The sequence below is a fragment of the Thalassophryne amazonica genome, chromosome 20 (genome assembly GCF_902500255.1).
Source record: "Thalassophryne amazonica chromosome 20, fThaAma1.1, whole genome shotgun sequence".
NCBI classification, from domain to species: Eukaryota; Metazoa; Chordata; class Actinopteri; order Batrachoidiformes; family Batrachoididae; genus Thalassophryne; species Thalassophryne amazonica.
In genome coordinates this window covers 60,821,089-60,845,862 of record NC_047122.1, presented here as the reverse complement: position 1 = coordinate 60,845,862, position 24,774 = coordinate 60,821,089, and the positions used below count along the sequence as shown (strand labels likewise).

General features: G+C 39.1%; 1 protein-coding gene across 1 annotated transcript in view; it reads right to left on the bottom strand.

Annotated features, from left to right (window-relative positions):
* Nucleotides 1-24,774, bottom strand: part of LOC117501584 (growth factor receptor-bound protein 10-like) — a 98,227-nt gene that overhangs the window by 21,057 nt on the left and 52,396 nt on the right. The window lies entirely within an intron of this gene.

Here is a 24,774-nt window from a genome sequence, read left to right as displayed (position 1 = left end):
AGAGCACGAGCTCATTGCACGAAAGTACGACGCAAGGCCAATCCCCCAAAACCGCTCTCCCGTCCCCGTGGAGTGTGCCTCATATTCCGAGACATCCACTGACATTTCTTTTAAGCTGGATTGCAGTTTCACTTTCTAGCCTTTGTCCCTCCCTCCCTTCTCCTCTTTGGCTGTATGTGAAATACTAGGGGAGAGTGTTAGGACCAGAGCAACACGTGTAACAAACACCGGCAGCGGTGAGGTTGAATAGAAGGACTCGAAAAAGAAATCGCAGGCTCGATTCAAACTGAAGCCAAGCCGATCACGTGTCGGGCGTTTGGGCTTTACCGAGGGAAGGCTGGGAGAGGGGAGGGGTGATTTGGTAGGGGAGGTCTGTTGCTCAGCAATATCTGCCTGGCCTGAAGGAGTGTACAGGGAGGGAAGGCAGGGGAGAGAGCTGAGGACAAGAAGCAAAAGAGGGGGAGAGAAATAAAGAAAGAGCTATGGAGGAATGTCAGTAATGCAATACTGAGTCATAATCAGGCTCATGTGTGGACTGCAGGCCAACCAGGCTGGTCCCTAATACAGTGTGCACGACAACACTCACACACTCTCAAAGGAGGAAGACAAAATGTAAGAGATGACAAGCCGCTCCAGCAATCTTTTTTAAATTCTGGTGCTCAACTTCTTCCCAAGTCTGCCTGCAGTTTTGCAGCCGTTTGTGGAAAACTGTAACATTAAATTGTGATGAACTAAACACCTAGTGTCAAGTTGCATGCAAACGTTTGTATCCTAGTGGATGAATGTAATACTTTATATTGATGACATTAAGAATATAGATGTTTATAGTAATTGCATTTCTGCAATGAAATTCTGGTGGCACTTTTCAAACAGCGAAACACAAAAAACAACGAACAGCTTCACAGGACGACAAAAAAGGTGCTTAATGCTTATAGAGGTAGGATAGTTTTAGATATGCAAACAGACTGTATTGTTTATTGCACATGTTGATATCCGTTACTGAACGTCTGTGTTTGTGGGAGGGGGACGAGGTGTGGTGATAGAGGCTACAACTTTAGGGGAAAAAGCTGTTCCTTAGCCTATTAGTCTGTGTCCTTATAGTGCGGTACCTCTACCCTGATGGCAGAGGACCAAACAAATTAATGTCCCAGGTGGCTGTTATCCTTGCAGACAGCCGTGCAAAAATCAGAATTATCAAATCAGAATTAAATGAATAAAAAAGAATGAAAGGGAAAACAAATCTCTATAACAATTTTCAATTCAATTTAATTAGCTTATAATGCGCCAAATCACAGCAAAAGCCGCCTCATGGCGCCTTACATAAAACAATTCAACATCAAATTTAAATAAATAATTAAAAATGAATTAAAATTTTTTTCAAATGCATAATTAAAAACAGAAGTAAAAGAATAAAACAGATAAAAAAGTATTCATACAAAAGAGAATAAAAATAGGTTTTCAGTCTTGACTTAAAAATGTCCACAGACTCTGACTGCCTCACGGTCACAGGAAGACTGTTCCACAGGATGGGTACACGATGAGAGAAGGCTCTTTGACCTGCTGACTTCTTCTTCGCCCTGGGAAGACAGAGAAGTCCCGCATCCTGCGACCGCAAAGCCTGGGCCGGCACGTAAAGTTCCACCAGATCAGCCAGATAAGATGGCGCCAGTCCATGAAAACCTTATAAGTCAATAACAAAACCTTAAAATCTGCTCTCACAGAGACAGGGAGCCAGTGCAAAGATGCCAAAATGGGTGTGACATGTTCAGACCTTCTGCTACGTTTCAGAAGTCTGGCGGCAGCGTTCTGAACTAGCTGAAGGCCACTGATGCTGGACTGTGGTAACCCTAAAAAGAGAACATTACAATAACCTAGTCTAGAAGAAACAAAAGCATGAATAAGGGTCTCAGCATAACATAATGTAAACCAAATAAAACACGCACACAATATAACTGACTGCATAAGTGCACACAGGATTATACAACACAAGTAAAAAAACTAAGATATACTCAAAAAAAAAAGTCACTGGATGAACTCAGTTCAATTATGCATATGCTTTCTATCCCAATAAATATATGTGGACCAAACGCAAGCAAAAAACATCCATGCAATGTAATTTAATGTAATTGAGTTGGAGCTACAAAGATTTACTGGACTGAAATCCCACCCAAAATTAAATCGAATTCATCCAATGATGATTTTTTTTTTAATGTAATAAACATCCTTTGGAATTCACAAATGTAAATAGTACAGCATTTTGTATTTAATTCAGATCATGTGCTACAGATTTATTTTCACTTTGAGATAAAAGAGCATAATTGTAACATAAAAAATATGGAAATGCCAACTTTTAATTTTTTAATTTTTTTTACTAGTTTCCTTAGGGCTGGTAAACACAGACAAACAGACAGAGAGAAATACATGTATAAATACATGTATATATTGCAGAGGTGGGACGAAGTCACTGTCAAGTCATTCTCAAGTCAGTCTCCAAACAATTGGTCCTCATTATGACTTGCATGTCATACTTACATACATACATACACACATATACACACACATATACACATATACATATATACACACACACATATACACATATATACACACACATATACACATATATACACACACATATACACATATATACACATATACACATATACACATACACACATACACACATACACACATATACATATATATATATATATATATATATATATATATATATATATATATATATATATATATAAACATACACACACACACACACCATGCATAATTTCATTTTAAAAAATGGAGGAAAAAAAAAGACTGATCACATACTGTGGGCATCATCCTTACAGACAACACCTCCAGAGTTTCGTTAAGCATATGATCTGTGGATTAATTGCAACGTTTACAAAAGAGTAAGAAATACAGATTTATTGTGATGGTGACTTGTTTTTATAGTAACTGGGTAAATCTTGATCCAGGTGTCACAGAAATCAAAGAGTGAGGGCAGAAAAAAGCTGTGCTTTCCAATGAGCAGAGCAGTTTAAAAGCTCAGCCTCTGTCACCTGCTCTGCTGTGAAGCCCGTCACATGTTAGAGTCAAAGCACAGTAATAATTTCTCCACAATATCTGGAAGGTGATGACAAAATGTGTGCACTGACCTGGCTGAGATCATTCAGCTCAGTGAGCGTGTGTAACGGCGTCCACAGCCAAAGACTAAAGAGTCCACTAAGCTTAAAAAATGGGGGGGGGGGGGGGGGGGGTCTTTTCCAGACTTTTAATATGTGGTATTTATACTGATAGTGCTATAGAAAATAATTATTAGATTAGATAGAACTTTATTCATCCCTTGGGAAGACTCCCTCAGGGAAATTGAGGTTCCAGCGTCATTGTACAGCAGCACACAGGGTAAGAAGCACACAGAGTATCAAAATTGAAAGTAAAAAAAACAATTTGCAAATATAAATACACAAATATAAATACCAGAAATTCTACTCGCTACTGGTTTACAGGCTACTACTGTTCCGCTCCTTCCCGTCCTCTGTCTTCCTGTTACTCCTCCCCCACCCCTCCCCCTCCCCGAGTGAGTGATCAGAACTAGACATCCTTATTTTTCTGAAAGTTAGAAATTCATGCCTGCTTTGTTTTATGTATTTTGTATTATTACGTTTTATGACAATTAAGTATAATATGAAATTATTTACTAGCACTGTTCATATTGCAATTTAATCTAACAAATTCTACTATAAAATGTTATTTAACCCTCAAGTGACTGAATGGGGTCATTTATGACGCCGTGCTTATATTTTTGTGCACCATTTTTCTAATTTTAATCAAAAAAAAAGTTTCCTACCATGAATTTGTCAATCTATTTGTCCTGCATTTGTTCATAGAATTGTGCAAGGATGGGACGATCTATGTGACAAGTATAATCCAAACTGTGTGTGCTCACTTATGACCCCTGGGAAGATCTGAGATTTCTGACACTATAGCTTCAAATGGTATTGTAATTTGAGGACTCTAATCAATATATTGTACTGTTTTGCAGGGAAGCATGGTCAACAGACCTAGAATAGCAAGATTTACAGCTGCACAAGCACTGAGACTGATTCTTGAGTCTATGATGACTTTTTCACCTTTTTTCAGCATCATTATATGCAAATATTGCCGTTTTGTGCTTGTCCCACACCCAGACTGTTGATCTTCAATGATAAAAATGAATGGTAAAGAAACATTTTTTCTAACGTTTTAAAATATCTCTGAATAAAATATCAGTAAAATAATCAAAACATAATTGGGGTATTCAATATCATACAACTGTTGTGATTTTTTTTTTTTTTTAAATGTAGTTGTCCCACACTATTGCCGTAATTTCCACCACAACACATAATGTCCCTTTAAACAGTTTGTATGAAAGATTGTTTGGGTAGTTTCTATGGAGATAAACAGTGACATCAGAGCACATGTATATATATATAACAAACAGTTGCCCCAATGCGCTTTATATTGTAAGGCAATGGTGTGGTGGAAATTACATTTACAAGGCCAATAGTGCCCGTAGTTAAAGAATCACCCTTATATAGAAGTATTCCAATATAAAGTCAATGGAGTTATAAATAACCCCACTCGGTCATATTAGTCACTAAAATAGCTTGGTTGCATGAGGGTTAAACACTGGACACCTTGTTTTCATTGTTCAAGTTCTCTTTTTAAAATGGGCAGCAACGTTTTCCCAGTAAAAACTGGCATTCTTTGGGAGTGTAGTCCAGCTCCTACACTGTTCAATGCTTTGCATCGACTGGGTGTTGGGTAGGATTGTGGAAACTGGTGACTGGGATGTTTTGTTGGCAAGGAAAGGTTTACTGACCTTGACTTTGCAGACGATGCTGTGATCTTAGTGAAATCAATGGATACTCTAATTGCAGTGTTTGAGAAGCTGAGTGAGGAATCGGAGTGTCTGGGTTTGCAACTGTTCCTACATCAAAACGAAGATTCAGGGTTTTAACAAGTTTCTGGACTCAGCCATCATAAGTGTATCTGTATGTGGTGAAAGTGTTCAACTTGCAGAGAGATTCATATCTCTGGGTTGAGATCAAGAGATCAAGAGGCATCTGGGACGAGCTTATGGAGTCATGAAGTCACTGAACAGAGGTGTTTGACGATGCGATATCTTTGCAGGAGATCACAGGTCCAAGTCTTTGCTGGTGCTGCCTGTCTTGCTGTATGGTTGTGAGACTTGAACACTAACTAGAGACAAGACCTGAGGTGTCAAGTGGATGTTTTTGGTACCACTGGAATGACTTTGTATCAAACAAGTGGTTACTGAAGTAATTAATAGTCCATTCTTTCAGCTTCTTTTCACTTGGGGTCGATGCCACAGCAGATCCAAGGTGGATCTGTACGAAGTTTTATGCCGGATGCCCTTCCAGACACAACTGGGCAAGAATGGGCTTGAACTGGGAACCTTCAACATTGGAACCTAGTAGACTTAACCACTTGGTCACCACCCCTGCCTCCTGAAATAATGAATATCTAATCAAAAATTAAATAAATACTAAAGGATGCGAAAAAAAAAAATCCCAAACTAAAGAGCTGATAATACTGAAAAAGGTGCGACTTATGTTTTTTGTTTTGTTTTTTCCTCTTCCAAGAGGCATTTTTCGACAGATGCAATTTATACTCCAGAAAATACAGCGATAAACGGCTCACGTTTTGGGTCACATGCAGTCTGCTCTCTCACTGTGTTTTATCTCTCGCTTATGCTTTCTTCTACATCCTCCTGTCTACTTGTATCTCTCTTTCACAACCGTCACTTTACTCCTCGACTTTTAAATATGAGGGCTGTCAATAAAGTATAGGTCCTTTTTATTTTTTTTCAAAAACTATATGGATTTCATTCATATGTTTTTACGTCAGACATGCTTGAACCCTCGTGCGCATGCGTGAGTTTTTCCACGCCTGTCGGTGACGTCATTCGCCTGTGAGCACTCCTTGTGGGAGGAGTCGTCCAGCCCCTCGTCGGAATTCCTTTGTCTGAGAAGTTGCTGAGAGACTGGCGCTTTGTTTGATCAAAATTTTTTCTAAACCTGTGAGGCACATCGAAGTGGACACGGTTTGAAAAATTAAGCTGGTTTTCTGTGAAAATTTTAACGGCTGATGAGAGATTTTGAGGTGATACTGTCGCTTTAAGGACTTCCCACGGAGCGAGATGTCGTGCAGCGCTCCCAGGCGCCATTGTCAGCCTGTTTCAAGCTGAAAACCTCCACATTTCAGGCTCTATTGATCCAGGACGTCGTGAGAGAACAGAGAAGTTTCAGAAGTCAGTTTCAGCATTTTATCCGGATATTCCACTGTTAAAGGAGATTTTTTTAATGAAAGACGTGCGGACGGGTCCGCGCGTCAGGACGCAGCCGGCGCGGTGCGGCGGCACAGAAAAAACACCTCCGTGTTGATAACCATTTGTAAAATCCAGGCGGCTTTTGATGGCTTTCAGTGGAGTGAGTATATGAGAAATTGTTTAACAGCTGGACATGTTCCAACTTGTCCTTAAGGCTTCCAACAGAGGTGTTTTTCCTGTGGCGGAGCGTCACGGCGGCTGCAAGCCGACGCTGCAATCCGCCCGCACGTCTTTCATTAAAAAAATATCCTTTAACAGTAGAATATCCGGATAAAATGCTGAAACCGACTTCTTCTGGAACTTCTCTGTTCTCTCACGACGTCCTGGATCAATAGAGCCTGAAATGTGGAGGTTTTCAGCTTGAAACAGGCTGACGACAGCGCCTGGGAGCGCTGCGCGATGTCTCGCACCGTGGGAAGTCCTTAAAGCGACAGTATTACCTCAAAATCTCTCATCAGCCGTTAAAATGAATTTGGACCACACCAAATGGCGGAGCGCTAGCAGTGTCATGACTGAGCGCTAGCAGCAATTAAGAGATTATCGCCCCGTTTGCGCTTAAACTGCCTTGTTTCTGCTTACAATCAACTTTAGAATGATTAAGAGGTTTTACATTGTCATCTGACAGTTAATAATCACATTATTAGTTCCACCGGCGCAGCTTTACCGAGGCCCGAGGTGCCAGCGCGGAGTTATCTGACCATGGGTCCGAAGAAGGCACTGACGGCGGAGGAGGGAGACGATATCAAGAAGTCCCTGGACTTTTTGTCTGAGGAAATCTCTGTTGTTAAAATGCAGCAGAAATCCATTATGGAGCGGGTGGAAGAAGTGAAGGCTATCGGGATCCAGAATGCCGAGAAAGACCGGCGTCTGGTGTACCTGGAGAACCGTGTTGCAGAGTTGGAACAGTACACAAGGATGAACAACGTTATTATTACAGGAATTCATATTAAACCTCGATCCTACGCACGGGCGGTGTCAGAAGACAGCGGAGGGGAGGCCAACGAGCAGGAGGCCAGCTCAGTGGAACAACAGGTGGCTGACTTCCTGCAATCTAAAGGTATTCAAATGGACTGTAATAACATTGACGCATGCCACCCCCTGCCCAGGAGAGAGAATGGAGACAAGTGAGCAGTTATAATGAGGTTTGTCAACAGAAAACATAAAATGGCATTGTTAAAACAGGGACGGAAACTTAAAGGAACAAACATATTCATCAATGAACATCTGACCAAAAGAAACGCAGACATCGCCAGGAAAGCTCGTTTCTTAAAAAAGCAGGGAAAAATTCAAATTCACAGACCAGAGGAACCTATTCATCTACTACATCATCTACATCTGGAGACAAGAAGGATATAACTCAAAGGATTGCTGATCATGGAAAAGTAGAACTGAGAACATTTAAATACACAGACGACAATGTACTGGACTTGGAGCACGATATCGACCCGGACAATAATTTCTTCTCAAATATCAGTGACAGTTGTTGCTATTATACAGATGAACAGTTTAATCGGATCATTAAAACAGATAACAAATTATCAATAATCCATTTCAACAGCAGAATTCTATATGCAAACTTTAACAACATTAAAGAATATTTAAGTCAATTTAAAAAAATATTTAACATAATTGCTATATCAGAAACATGGATCAATGAAGATAAAGGAATGGATTTTGAACTGGATGGATATGAATTTAAATGTGTAAACAGAAAGAATAAGAGTGGAGGAGGAGTGGCTGTGTATGTGGATAAGAACATGGATTATAAAATAGTAGACAATATGACAACTGTGATTGATAACTTATTAGAATGTATAACTATTGAAATATGTGAAGAAAAAAGCAAAAATGTATTAGTCATCTGTATATATAGAGCACCAGGATCTAGTATTGAAACATTCACTGACTGTATGGGAAAAATGTTCTCAAAAACTAATCAAAAAACTGTGTTCATTTGTGGTGACTTAAATATTGATCTGCTCAATCCAAATAAGCATAAAATAACAGATGAATTTATCAGTATAATGTACAGTATGAGTTTATATCCAAAAATCACCAGGCCAAGCAGAATTACATCCCATAGTGCCACCTTAATTGATAATATATTCAGCAATGATATTGAGAACAACACTGTGAGTGGATTATTAATCAATGACATTAGTGATCATCTACCAGTTTTCATAGTTTATAATAGAAACCATCAGTGGAATCAGCCAGAGGAGAAAATAAAATACAGGCGAGTGCGGACAGATGAAAACATGAACACACTAAAGAAGGATTTACAGGAGCCAAACTGGGAAAAGGTATACAGTGAAAGTGATGTTGATAGTGCATATGAAACTTTTTTACAAATATTTACATCATTATATGATAAAAATTGTCCAATTAAACAAGACTACAGAAAACAAAAAATCCAAGCTCGACCATGGATGACGAAAGGGTTACGAAATGCATGTAATAAGAAAAATACACTGTATAGAGAATTCATAAAACTAAAGACTAAAGAGGCAGAAAATAGATATAAGAAATACAAAAATAGATTAACTAATATTATACGGGTATGTAGGAAGGAATATTATAGTAACATATTATATAATAACAAAAACAATATTAAAGGAATATGGGATAAATAGCATTATCAAAAATGGTAATAAAAAACAGTTACCCTCAGTATTTCATTGATAATAATGGCAAGAAGGAAAATAAGGATGAGGTAGTCAACGGTTTTAATAATTTTTTTGTAAATATTGGACCAAGCTTGGCAGAAAAAATTCCCGATTCCCAACCTGAGGATTGGGATAATAATCTCATAGAAAGAAATCCCTGTTCAATGTTCCTCACAGCAGTGGATGGAAAAGAAATTATAGACATTGTGAATAATTGTAAATATAAAACATCTACCGATTTAAATGAAATTGATATGGTGGTGGTAAAACAGGTCATTGAATGGATTGTAGAACCATTAACATACATCTGTAACTTATCATTTCAAACCGGTAAATTTCCCAATCAAATGAAAATAGCTAAGGTTGTGCCGCTGTATAAGACTGGGGATAGACACCACTTCACAAATTATAGACCTGTTTCTTTGCTTCCACAATTTTCCAAATTATTAGAAAAGATATTCAATAATAGATTAGACAAATTCATAAATAAACATAAATTACTTACTGATAGTCAATATGGATTCAGAGCACATAGTTCAACATCACTTGCATTAATAGAATCAGTTGAGGAGATTACAAACGCCATAGACCACAAATTACATTCAGTTGGAATATTTATAGACCTTAAAAAGGCTTTTGATACAATCAATCATGACATATTAATCAATAAACTTGAACAGTATGGGATTAGGGGGTTGGTGTTGCACTGGGTGAGAAGCTACTTAAGTAACAGAAAACAGTTTGTGAAGTTGGGGGAATATACATCATCATGCTTGGACAATGCTTGTGGTGTCCCACAGGGGTCAGTATTGGGTCCAAAACTGTTTCTAATTTATATAAATGATATTGTCAATGTTTCCAAAATATTAAAATTAGTATTATTTGCAGATGACACAAGCATTTTTTGTTCAGGGGGGGATTTGCAGGAGTTACTGAGGAGGATCAGTATAGAAATGGGAAAATTGAAAATATGATTTGACAGAAACAAATTATCATTAAACTTAAGTAAAACAAAATACATGTTATTTGGCTATTGTAATACAGACATACAGGTTCAGTTACAAGTCAAGGGGGTAGATATTGAAAGGGTACATGAAAATAAGTTTCTGGGGGTGATAATAGATGATAAGATAAACTGGAAGACTCATATAAAACATATACAAAGTAAACTGTCAAGAAGCATTTCAGTTCTAAACAAAGCGAAACATATTCTGGACCACAACTCACTCCGCATTCTTTACTGCTCACTGGTTTTACCATATTTACAGTACTGTGCAGAGGTATGGGGTAATACTTATAAAGGTACAACACAATCACTATCAGTAATGCAGAAAAGAGCTATAAGAATTACTCATAATACTGGCTATAGAGATCATACAAATCCACTATTTTTACAATCCAAATTCTTAAAATTCACAGACTTGGTTCATTTTCAAACCGTACAAATCGTGTATAAAGCAATAAACAATTTACTTCCAGCAAATATTAAAAATATGTTTTTTAACAGATCAGGGGATTGCAATCTGAGGGGGAAATTTAATTTAAAGCATCAGTGGGCACGAACAACATTAAAAGGTTTCTGTATTTCTGTCTGTGGGGTGAGGATGTGGAACAGATTGGGAGTGGGGCTCAAGCAATGTCCAAGCATGAACCAGTTCAAACAGCGGTACAAAAATATGTTTTTTTTCTAGGTATAGGGAGGAGGAAGGGTAATGAGGGTTAGGGTGTTTTTGTTTTTGCTTCGGCTTGTAAATATATAGTATTTTGTATGTAAGTAGGTATGTGTAGGTGTATATTTATGTTTATATATATATATATATATATATATATATTGATATCGGTTTAGGTGTGTAGGAATCTATGTGTATATGTGGCAAAGGGTATTACTGGTTGTGGGGAAGAAGGGGTAGGGAAAAATAAGCTGATGCTTCACCCTACGCCTTTTCGGACATGTTGGGTACACAGTAGGAACTTTTTTGTTGTTGTCTTCACTGATCTATCTTGTAATTGTTGTTGTATCAAATGTTCGAAATAAACAGTTTTCATTCATTCATTCATTCATTCATTCAAAATTTTCACCGAAAACCAGCTTAATTTTTCGAACCGTGTCCACTTCGATGTGTCTCACAGGTTTAGAAAAATTTTGATCAAACAAAGTGCCAGTCTCTCAGCAACTTCTCAGACAAAGGAATTCCGACGAGGGGCTGGACGACTCCTCCCACAAGGAGTGCTCACAGGCGAATGACGTCACCGACAGGCGTGGAAAAACTCACGCATGCGCACGAGGGTTCAAGCATGTCTGACGTAAAAACATATGAATGAAATCCATACAGTTTTTGAAAAAAATAAACTTTATTGACAGACCTCGTACTTAAAACGTGATGATATTTTCCTCATCTCAGTCTGTTCCTCCTCCCTCCTTTTTCTCTCATTCTCCACTGGAGGAAAGTGTCGGGGTGGAGGTGCACAGGATCTCCTGTACGGCTTACAGCAACACACACACACACAGAAGAGGGCTTCGAGCCACAGCGTACTGGATTGAAGGGTTATGGACACACACCTGCATGTATATAAATGTGCACGCATGCACACACACAAAAGCACAGTATGTAAAGGGTCAGAGATCAAAAACAATAATCTGAAGGGTCAGGCCCATTTGATCAAGAGCTTTATGGGCCTCTAAACCTATCAGGCTGCACACAAACACACAACACGTGCACACACACACACACACACACACACACACAACTTATCACGGCGTTTTAAGCCAAAGCAGATCTCTTCCACGGTAATACGACCTACAGATTGTAAAACCAATCTTGATGCATTCAGAGTGGAGGGGGAGGGGACGCGCGGTGAGCAGCCCAGCGACCCCGTCTTTTTGCCCTCCACACACATCATTTGTAAGTCTTGAATTATAAAATGCATGTGACATATAATACTCAAACCTGGAAGACAAAGAAGTAATTATAGTATTGTTGAATTGCATACTAAAGAAGTCACCACCAAAAACACCTTCTTTCATTTGCATAACAGCGCAAAGAGTCAGCCTGCACTGGGCATGGTTGATGCAAAGACACTGGGTCATGCTTTTCTTCCTTTTGAATTAAATTAGTGCTGTTGTTCCAGCAGCAACAGCTACAGCAGTGCAAGTCATTTGCATTAAACTGTGTAAAGTTACAGTGATATGTTTATTACACGGGTACAAATCCAAAGGTTAGCAATGCCTCAAGATCTGACATGGTATAAACAATGACGCGAATCCAGAAGACAAACAAAGCCCCATTTTCACTTTCATAGGTATGCATCCCGCAAGACGAGGGTTTGAACCCCCAACAAACTATTCATTTAATGTTTAAAAAATGTCACTTTGATAAACACCAATATGAAACATTAGCACTTGCATGCTGGCTGCTGATGTCTTCTCTTACTGATGGAGAGCCATGACAGCAGCATCAGCTCCCTTTCATGTCTGCAAGTGGTCGGGTTGCAAGCCAGACAGAGCTGATTATCTCCGCAGACTGGTCAAACTCAATTTCACCTCATTGGAGCACCACCACAAAACCTTACTGAGTGGCTCACCCCCCCAACCGCCACCAAGGCACTCATGGACTACAACCAGTTAGTATAAGGAAACCCTTCACATCGACGGCACTTTTAATTCAAATCATGAAAAAACTACTATTCCACAGAACATTTATCATTTATATATATATATATATATTGGTGTCAATCAGTATCGCCTGTTCAGATGAGTCCAGCTCATTTCATGCACATATCAATGAGGTGGTGTGTTGTATTATTATTGTATTATCTAACAGTTTGACAACAGCGTCAGTCATTTCTATAATAGTCTTGACGAAGAGCCAAGATAATGTATACTGACAACAAAACTTAAGTCAAATTTTTCACTCATGCGGATGCATATCTGCAAACATCAAAATGCCAGGTTCCCCTCCCACTGGACAGGGCTGGCATCCCACCTGGCCACCTGAAAATCTACACTGCCAAACTTGTTGGGAAAGTGTAGTGACACGGACCCACAACAGGGGGCGCAAATGAACGGTCAATAGATGAGCCAAAATATAACAATTTAATGTTGTGAATGTGCACAACGAACATACAGACAATCTCAGAATATCATAACAGTCAATACACAAAGGTGACGTGTGGGCAGGCTCGAGGATAGAAGACGTCTGTCCTAAGAAGAGCCGGAACCACACGATTTCCGCCGCCCCAGAACCTGGTGAATACTGGAGCCGCCAAGTCCCGAATTCCCAGGTGATCACCGTCCCCGACTGTCGGATCTGGTACTGCTGGCGAAGAACAAAGACAGTCAAGTGTGGGTGTGTGTACACCCCGTAACAACAACGGTGGGAATGCCACCTCCACCTCTCACTCAATAACTTGCAGAGTTCTGTAGATTCCTCAGGGGAAAAGAGTGCCTTCAGCGCTCTCACAGCTTCCACCGACGGAGGAACTGGTACTCCTGCAAACACTCACAATATACAAATATTGCAATTACAAAACGGCTGAGGATATTACCTCCAATGAAGTATGATATCTCGGCAACGAGGTGGAGATGACGTCTGGTCTTTATGGAGTGAGATGATGTTGAGTAGATGGGTGACAGCTGTCAAGAGGTAATGAGCGACAGCTGTCACCCCCGGCTGTGTCCATGGCGGCAGCGCCCTCTCGTGCCTGAAGCCCGCACTTCAGGCAGGGCGCCCTCTGGTGGTGGGCCAGCAGTACCTCCTCTTCTGGCAGCCCACACAACAGAACTGGAGCCGTTTTTTCTGTAACAGAGTGAAATGTTTACTGCCTCTCAAATCATTTAAATATAGTTGATAATCCTGGTAAATATTAAGTCTATTAGTCCTTTCCAAATATTTTGAATAAAATTTACCAAACAAATTAAGTATATTTCATAAAATATAATTTGTTAAGCAAATGCTAATTTATTTCAATGAAATAAACTCAAATAAAAAATGTAGAGTGAAGATAAAATTAACTGTTAAATTTTTAAGCATTTCATTTGGTATATCCAACTCAGTCAATTGAATGTGTTTCAGAGATTTTATTAAGTCAGTGTAGCTGTTTCTTACTGTGATATAGACAAAGCCACTGAATTACATTGAAACACATTTACGTATTTATGGATAACTTTGAGTGACAGCAGTGTGTGGCTCTGGTGTCTCTGGCTGTTGTGTCATTTTGAACATTTTATTACCAATACATGGAGGAAAAAGGCTTGTTGTGTGGTTATATCTCCTAACGGATCATCAAAGACACCTGTGCACCACCATTCCAGTCAAGTGAAATTATCACGTGATTTAACTTTGGATGTTAACGACTTTTGCACTTTTAGCAGCTATCGTCGCTTCATCCATGCAGCAACAGGTTTTTTTTTTGGTTTTTTTGTTTTTTTGCACAGATATGTTTTGAAAATCGGTCTTAACAGTTGTTCATCAATTTCACAACTGTAAATATAAAACATCTACCGATTTAAATGAAATTGATATGGTGGTGGTAAAACAGGTCATTGAATGGATTGTAGAACCATTAACATACATCTGTAACTTATCATTTCAAACCGGTAAATTTCCCAATCAAATGAAAATAGCTAAGGTTGTGCCGCTGTATAAGACTGGGGATAGACACCACTTCACAAATTATAGACCTGTTTCTTTGCTTCCACAATTTTCCAAATTATTAGAAAAGTTATTCAATAATAGATTAGACAAATTCATAAATAAACATAAATTACTTACTGATAGTCAATATGGATTCAGAGCACATAGTTCAACATCACTTGCATTAATAGAATCAGTTGAGGAGATTACAAACGCCATAGACCACAAATTACATTCAGTTGGAATATTTATAGACCTTAAAAAGGCTTTTGATACAATTAATCATGACATATTAATCAATAAACTTGAACAGTATGGGATTAGGGGGTTGGTGTTGCACTGGGTGAGAAGCTACTTAAGTAACAGAAAACAGTTTGTGAAGTTGGGGGAATATACATCATCATGCTTGGACAATGCTTGTGGCGTCCCACAGGGGTCAGTATTGGGTCCAAAACTGTTTCTAATTTATATAAATGATATTGTCAATGTTTCCAAAATATTAAAATTAGTATTATTTGCAGATGACACAAGCATTTTTTGTTCAGGGGGGGATTTGCAGGAGTTACTGAGGAGGATCAGTATAGAAATGGGAAAATTGAAAATATGGTTTGACAGAAACAAATTATCATTAAACTTAAGTAAAACAAAATACATGTTATTTGGCTATTGTAATACAGACATACAGGTTCAGTTACAAGTCGAGGGGGTAGATATTGAAAGGGTACATGAAAATAAGTTTCTGGGGGTGATAATAGATGATAAGATAAACTGGAAGACTCATATAAAACATATACAAAGTAAACTGTCAAGAAGCATTTCAGTTCTAAACAAAGCGAAACATATTCTGGACCACAACTCACTCCGCATTCTTTACTGCTCACTGGTTTTACCATATTTACAGTACTGTGCAGAGGTATGGGGTAATACTTATAAAGGTACAACACAATCACCATCAGTAATGCAGAAAAGAGCTATAAGAATTATTCATAATACTGGCTATAGAGATCATACAAATCCACTATTTTTACAATCCAAATTCTTAAAATTCACAGACTTGGTTCATTTTCAAACAGTACAAATTGTGTATAAAGCAATAAACAATTTACTTCCAGCAAATATTAAAAATATGTTTTTTAACAGATCAGGGGATTGCAATCTGAGGGGGAAATTTAATTTAAAGCATCAGTGGGCACGAACAACATTAAAAGGTTTCTGTATTTCTGTCTGTGGGGTGAGGATGTGGAACAGATTGGGAGTGGGGCTCAAGCAATGTCCAAGCACGAACCAGTTCAAACAGCGGTACAAAAATATGTTTTTTTCTGGGTATAGGGAGGAGGAAGGGTAATGAGGGTTAGGGTGTTTTTGTTTTTTGCTTTGGCTTGTAAATATATAGTATTTTGTATGTAAGTAGGTATGTGTAGGTGTATATTTATGTTTGTGTATGTATATGTGTATATATGTATATGTGTATGTATATGTGTATGTATGTTGATGTGTGTATGTATATATGTATGTGTATATATATATATGTATATATATATATATATATTGATATCGGTTTAGGTGTGTAGGAATCTATGTGTATATGTGGCAAAGGGTATTACTGGTTGTGGGGAAGAAGGGGTAGAGATAAATAAGCTGATGCTTCACCCTACCCCTTTTCGGACATGTTCGGTACACAGTAGGAACTTTTTTGTTGTTGTCTTTACTGATCTATCTTGTAATTGTTGTTGTATCAAATGTTCGAAATAAACAGTTTTCATTCATTCATTCATTCATTCACAACTGCTAAGCGCTGACTCCTTACAAGTGGACTACATTCTGTTACACTTTTTAGGAGTACATTTTGAGACTTTTGAGACTCAGATATGAGAAAAAGAGATGCATGTTTGTTCCACAACCACAGACACAAATAATCTCAACATGCGTCCAGTCGCTTATAGGAGAGAAGTGAATCCGTGGAAAAGATAGATGGCACGGATTTTTGTTCAGCAAATAACAGATTATTTACAGAGGAATTGTGCAAATGCTGATAGAAGCACCAAATTCAGCACAAATACACCTTAGATATTAATCTTTTGAAAAATGATTGGCCATTTGAATTTTCAATAGGCAGCCAGGTAGGGGTCAATTGAAGAATTACACAGGGGTCAAAATTAAACAATGCTCCAATCATATTTAAAACTATACCACATTATTTGTCTGATCACAGACAAATAGTAGATAGTTTGGACTATCTGGGACTGAATGTTATGGAGTTATGGGGTAAAAACAGCAAGAATGGTGACAAAGGTCAGTTTCAGTTTGTACAGGGGTCAAAAGTTAAAGTTGCTCTAATTTTGGTAAAAAGTAATGCAAATTATTGGTTGAGTTAACAGGGTTTTTAAAAAGGAATAGTTTGCACCATGTGTCATGTTTAGTTATCATGTTACGGGTTAACATATGTCACATGTCAGAGAATCTAATGGTCATCGACCTTGTTTGACCTTTACTTTGCAGACCAAATATTCAACACAGTCAAAACTATTCCATCTATTAATCCTATTAGCTCAACCAATAATTTGCACCTCTTTTTATCAAAATTGAAGCAACTTTAACTTTTGGCCCCTGTACAAACTGAAACACCTTTGTCACTATTCTTGCTGTTTTTACCCCATAACTCTATAACATTCAGTCATAGATAGTTCAAACTATACCTTTTTGGAATCTTTATGATCAGACAAATAATGTGGTGTAGTTTTCTATGATTGATGTGATTGGACCATTTTTTAATTTTCATTCTTCAATTGACCCCAACGTGGCCGCCTATTGAAAATTCAAATGGCCAATCGTTTTTTTTTTTTCAAAAGAGTACAACCCCTGGCAAAAATTATGGAATCACCGGCCTCGGAAGATGTTCATTCAGTTGTTTAATTTTGTAGAAAAAAAAGCAGATCACAGACATGACACAAAACTAAAGTCATTTCAAATGGCAACTTTCTGGCTTTAAGAAACACTATAAGAAATCAAGAAAAAAATATTATGGCAGTCAGTAACGGTTACTTTTTTAGACCAAGCAGAGGAAAAAAATATGGAATCATTCAATTCTGAGGAAAAAATTATGGAATCACCCTGTAAATTTTCATCCCCAAAACTAACACCTGCATCAAATCAGATCTGCTCGTTGACATTGACCCTATGTGTCTTATTGCAAGGAATGTTTTCGCAGTTTTTGCTCTATGGCAAGATGCATTATCATCTTGAAAAATGATTTCATCATCCCCAAACATCCTTTCAATTGTCCAAAATATCAATGTAAACTTGTGCATTTATTGATGATGTAATGACAGCCATCTCCCCAGTGCCTTTACCTGACATGCAGCCCCATATCATCAATGACTGTGGAAATTTACATGTTCTCTTCAGGCAGTCATCTTTATAAATCTCATTGAAACGGCACCAAACAAAGGTTCCAGCATCATCACCTTGCCCAATGCAGATTCGAGATTCATCACTGAATATGACTTTCATCCAGTCATCCACAGCCCACGATTGCGTTTCCTTAGCCCATTGTAACCTTGTTTTTTCCTGTTTAGGTGTTAATGATGGCTTTCATTTAGCTTTTCTGTATGTAAATCCCATTTCCTTTAGGCGGTTTCTTACAGTTCGGTCACAGACGTTGACTCCAGTTTCCTCCCATTCATTCCTCATTTGTTTTGTTGTACATTTTTCGATTTTTGAGACATATTGCTTTAAGTTTTCTGTCTTGACGCTTTGATGTCTTCCTTGGTCTACCAGTATGTTTGCCTTTAACAACCTTCCCATGTTGTTTGTATTTGGTCCAGAGTTTAGACACAGCTGACTGAACAACCAACATCTTTTCCAACATTGCGTGATGATTTACTCTCTTTTAAGAGTTTGATAATCCTCTCCTTTGTTTCAATTGACATCTCTCGTGTTGGAGCCATGATTCATGTCAGTCCACTTGGTGCAACAGCTCTCCAAGGTGTGATCACTCCTTTTTAGATGCAGACTAACAAGCAGATTTGATTTGATGCAGGTGTTAGTTTTGGGGATGAAAATTTACAGGGTGATTCCATAATTTTTTTCCTCAGAATTGAGTGATTCCATATTTTTTTCCTCTGCTTGGTCTAAAAAAGTAACCGTTACTGACTGCCACAATCTTTTTTTTCTTGATTTCTTATAGTGTTTCTTAAATCCAGAAAGTTGCCATTTGAAATGACTTTAGTTTTGTGTCATGTCTGTGATCTGCTTTTTTTCTACAAAATTAAACAACTGAATGAACATCCTCCGAGGCCGGTGATTCCATAATTTTTGCCAGGGGTTGTAATATCTAAGGGGTATTTGTCCCGAATTTGTTACTTCTATCACCATTTGCAGGATTGTTTCAGTGATCTGCTGCACTATTTGGCAAAACATGCATTAAGGTATTTTCTCCCGGCGTCACTGAATCTCACCACAAGCAAGAGGAAGCTCAGACTGCAGAGAGCAGCAAAGTGTGTGTGTGTGTGTGTGTGTGTGTGTGTGTGTGTGTGTGTGTGTGTGTGTGTGTGTGTGTGTGTGTGTGTGTGTGTGTGTGTGTGTGTGTGTGTGTGTGTGTGTGTGTGCTTAACCTCATGTAAACTGTTAAGTATCAAACTGAAAAGAATCATATCAACTGCACACTAAATCACAAACAATGGGGGGAAAATAACATTTGATATCCTCCTTTTTCCCGTTTAAAACTCCACAAGGAGGTTGGAGGTCGAGGTCGGCTGCCGAGCAGTGACCCCAACGCTGGACAGGATTCAGTGTCTTGCTCCAAGCACTTCAGCTCAGTGAAAGCCTGCCAAAACTGGGGGCACGAACCTGAGTCCTTTCAGAGGACGTATCGAGAACGTCCCCGTCCCTGCGTGATGTTCTTCAGCTACATCTCTGATGACAAATAAAAGAAGAAATTGCTGAAGCCAAAGCAAAGTCACTCAATCAGTCATGACAGACGACAGGGGAGGACACACATCCCCGGGGTCCCGATCAAATCAATGTGAAAGCTGAGCTGAGGTGACTCAACTGTCTGGTGTAAGACGAGACACCACAACTGGTGTGGGAAGCTTTTACCACAGTTCAGCAGTAAGTACAGTCAAACCGCAGAATTAGTCAAACATCCCAGATCACAGATCACCATCCTCCCTAATCTGTTCTGCAGGGTATTTAAGAGGTGGTGACATCTATTCCCTGACGAGTACGAGACCTGTGGAAGTATGCAAGTCTTGGTGGATTTGGATGAACCCTTCACTCAAGATTTTATACAGATTACAGAGGATGGCTGATCTTAGCAAATAGCCAAGATCAGAAACATCAGCCGACACAAAATGTTCCAAAAAATGGCACATTTTTTGATGGCATAGAAATATGAAAGTGCCGAATTATAGTTAGATCCATAAGTATTAGGACAGCAAATAATTGTGTCTCTGTACACCACTATAATGGAGTTGAGGTGAAAACAAGCAGTAACCTCTGGAGGTCAGATGAAGCCCACTCAATGAGATTTTACCTCAAAATACCCAGAAAAGTAATTCTAGACACACTTCATGCCTGAAAGCTTTTCCTAACTTGCAGTACACTCAGAATTTTCTCATTACTCTGTTGGTGGCCATCTTGAATATGCAAATGAGAGTATCTTACATCACTCACAAAGCATTTAAATGATGTTTTGGACAAGTTAATTTACAATGAATATGTGGAATTGGGTCCACCTGAAAAGAAATCATCAATACAAAAAGGTAAAATATCTCAATTCTATGCTAATTAATTACATTTCAATTTATTGAACTTATAGAGCGCCAAATCACGACAGCGTCGCCTCAAGGCGCTTCACAATAAGCAACAACAAATTAAACCAAAAGATTAAAGAGCGTAATTAAAAGATTAAAAGCATAATAAAAAGTAAAAAAAAAATAAAACGCAGAGTAAAACAATATGTTAATCATATAAAATAGAAAACAAATGCGTCTTCAATTGCAACTTAAAAGTCTCAGAGTCCGACTGCCTCACTAATGCAGAGCATTCCACAGGACTGGGGCACGATAAGAGAGCGCTCTATTCCCCGCAGACTTTTTATTCACCCTAGGGACACAAAGTAAGCCTGTGTCCTGTGAACACAAAGCCTAGGTGGGTACGTAGGGTTTAAGTAGATCAGCCAAATAGGACAATGCCAGTCCGTGAACAATTTTATAAGCCAGTAGCAGGACCTTAAAATCTGATCTTGCAGAGACAGGAAGCCAGTGAAGAGATGCCAAAATTGGAGTAACGTGATCAAACTTTCTGCTTCGTGTCCCAAGTCTGGCTGCAGTATTTTGAACCAATTGAAGACCCCTGATTCTGGACGGCGACAACCCAGAAAATAAAACGTTGCAATAATCCAATCTAGAAGAGACAAATCCATGGATCAGGGTCTCAACATCAGCATCAACCATAGACAGGATGGGATGACTCTTTGCTATATTTCACAGATGGAAGAAAGCAGTCCTCGTAATATCTCTAATGGGGAAGTCAAAAGACAACGTAGAATCAAAAACTACCCCAAGGTTCCTCACCTTGTCCGTATGATGTGTGACACACAAACCCAGGCCAAGCACTAGCTGTTCAAATTGATACCGATGTCTCACTGGACCAAGAACCATCATTTCAGTCTTATCAAAATTTAAAAGTAGGAAGTTACTAGACATCCAACATCTTACTGATGCAAGACAATCTTCCAAGGATTTTATGTGAGTGAGATAACCAGTAGATGTCTGCATGTGCAATTGAGTATCATCAGCATAGCAAAGGTAATCCCAAAATGCCGCAGTATATGCCCAAGGGGTGCTATATATACTCAACAAAAATATAAACGCAACACTTTTGGTTTTGCTCCCATTTTGTATGAGATGAACTCAAAGATCTAAAACTTTTTCCACATACACAATATCACCATTTCCCTCAAATATTGTTCACAAACCAGTCTAAATCTGTGATAGTGAGCACTTCTCCGTTGCTGAGATAATCCATCCCACCTCACAGGTGTGCCATATCAGGATGCTGATTAGACACCATGATTAGTGCACAGGTGTGCCTTAGACTGCCCACAATAAAAGGCCACTCTGAAAGGTGCAGTTTTGTTTTATTGGGGGGGATACCAGTCAGTATCTGGTGTGACCACCATTTGCCTCATGCAGTGCAACACATCTCCTTCGCATCATCCGTGAAGAGAACACCTCTCCCACGTGCCAAACGCCAGCGAATGTGAGCATTTGCCCACTCAAGTCGGTTACGACGACGAACTGGAGTCAGGTCGAGACCCCGATGAGGACGACGAGCATGCAGATGAGCTTCCCTGAGACGGTTTCTGACAGTTTGTGCAGAAATTCTTTGGTTATGCAAACTGATTGTTTCAGCAGCTGTCCGAGTGGCTGGTCTCAGACGATCTTGGAGGTAAACATGCTGGATGTGGAGGTCCTGGGCTGGTGTGGTTACACATGGTCTGCGGTTGTGAGGCTGGTTGGATGTACTGCCAAATTCTCTGAAACGACTTTGGAGACGGCTTATGGTAGAGAAATGAACATTCAATACACGAGCAACAGCTCTGGTTGACATTCCTGCTGTCAGCATGCCAACTGCATGTTCCCTCAAATCTTGCGACATCTGTGGCATTGTGCTGTGTGATAAAACTGCACCTTTCAGAGTGGCCTTTTATTGTGGGCAGTCTAAGGCACACCTGTGCACTAATCATGGTGTCTAATCAGCATCTTGATATGGCACACCTGTGAGGTGGGATGGATTATCTCAGCAAAGGAGAAGTGCTCACTATCACAGATTTAGACTGGTTTGTGAACAATATTTGAGGGAAATGGTGATATTGTGTATGTGGAAAAAGTTTTAGATCTTTGAGTTCATCTCATACAAAATGGGAGCAAAACCAAAAGTGTTGCGTTTATATTTTTGTTGAGTGTAAATGGAGAAAAGCAGGGGACCTAAGACAGATCCCTGTGGAACCCCAAATTTCACATCACTGTTAGAGGTAGTGTTATTGTACAAAACACAATGAGAATGACTGGACAAGTATGACGTCAACCATGCAAGGGCACTCCCAGTAATCCAAAAGTGATTCTCCAGCCTATCGAGTAAAATATGATGATCCACGGTATCAAACACAGCACTAATATCTAACTAATATCTAAGCACCAAAACCGTGGTGATGTCTGAATCCATTGTAAGCAGAAGATCGTTCACCACTTTAGTGAGAGCCGTCTCTGTGGAATGATATTTTCTAAAAGCAGACTGCAGTGGCTCAAAGAGATTATTCTCAGTAAGATAGTCCACGAGCTGCCGTGACACCACTTTTTTCAGTATTTTAGAGCAAAATGACAGATTTGATATCGGCCTATAATTTTTCAACAAACTATATTTCTTAAGAAATGATTTAGTCACTGCAGATTTGAAACTTTTAGGAACCGATCCAGAAGTTAGTGATAGATTAACAATTTCGAGCACAGTCGGGCCAAGAGTGGGCCACAGGTAGTTTTGTTGGTATGGGCTCAAATAAACAGGTTGTGCTTTTTGTAGCCATTCCAAGTTTCGTCAGCACGCCTGGTGAGATACTATAAAAGTCTATAAATCTAGGTAATCTGTAATGAACTGTAATATGGAAATTGGCTAATTAAATATGCAATATAAAAATGTCTAAAAAGCTGCTTGACCCTGTGAGAACAGAGAAGGACTTCAGGACAAAAATATCAGATCAAATTTAGGCTCGAGTCTCAGGTGCCTTCAGACAAACTGCAGCTGAAATTTCATGTCTTCTTTCTGAGAAGATCTTTCTATTTTCATCTCCTACATGAAGCGGTGCAATCAGTGGTGCATTAATTATTTAATTAAATTATTTCATTTATATAGCACCAAATCACAACAAAGCTGCCTCAAGGCGCTTCACACGGTCTAACCTTGCCAACCCCTAGAGCAAACACACAGGCGACAGTGGTAAGGAAAAACTTCCTCTGATGATTTGAGGAAGAAACCTCAAGCAGACCAGACTCAAAGAGGTGACCCTCTGCTTGGGCCATGCCACCGGCACAATTGACAAAATGAATACACAGGAAATTTTGGGAGTCCATCCTGGTGTCCTGGATAGGAGGATTTGCAGAAGAAGACACCAACTCCCATCTCTGGATGGAGCCACACCTCAAACAGAGAGAAATAAACAGAATCAGGCTGCAGAGAGACAACAAATACAGTATAAGTTGTCAGCATTAAGCAGCAAGAAAAACAGAAGAAATATTAAGGTGATCGCAGGCCACGAGCCCTAAGCTTCACTAAAATACCCAGACTTTAGATAATGTTGAGGCCACGGCACGCTCCGTTTACTAACAGAATGAATTTACAAGAGTAGAAAACATAGTAACATATGCTAGCCATACAAAAGGTAAAATAAGTGTTTCTTAAGTCTGGACTTGAAAGTTTCTAGAGAATCTGACTGTTTTATTGACACAGGGAGATCAAAGCAGCAGGAAATGTTTCTCCAGTCAGAGCCATAGAAATCTGTTACTCCTTTAGACAAATCAGGGGTTCTTGGTGGTTTCCCTCACTTGTGTCCTTATAGGCACTCGAATTTGAGAGCTGTCTAATCCAGACAGATTTACCACATAGCATCATACTAGTAAAAAAAAGAAAGAAAAAATAAATATAAAAAACCTGCCGCTTATAGTCCAGAAAACACAGTATTTGCACATTTTATTGCGAAAACTTTGACTACGTGGTCAAAACACTACCGACAAATAAAGTGGGGGGAAAAAGATAATGTGACATCTCACAGATGCACAACAGAGCCTTTATGCAAACAGCAAACTGGCTCTGTGACTCCAGACCTTGTGAGATGATGTCGACAGAGTGCAAAAATAATGGTTCGCCTTATCACATGTGTATGTGTGAGCGGGAACCGAACAGTGGCACCTGTGTGTTGGTCAGCAAGTGTGCATGAGGACGAGGAAGTGAGGAACCGAGAGCAGCTAAAATAACTCTTATTGTTCGGAGTGGGCATCCTGAAAACGTCTTTGAGAATGACGGA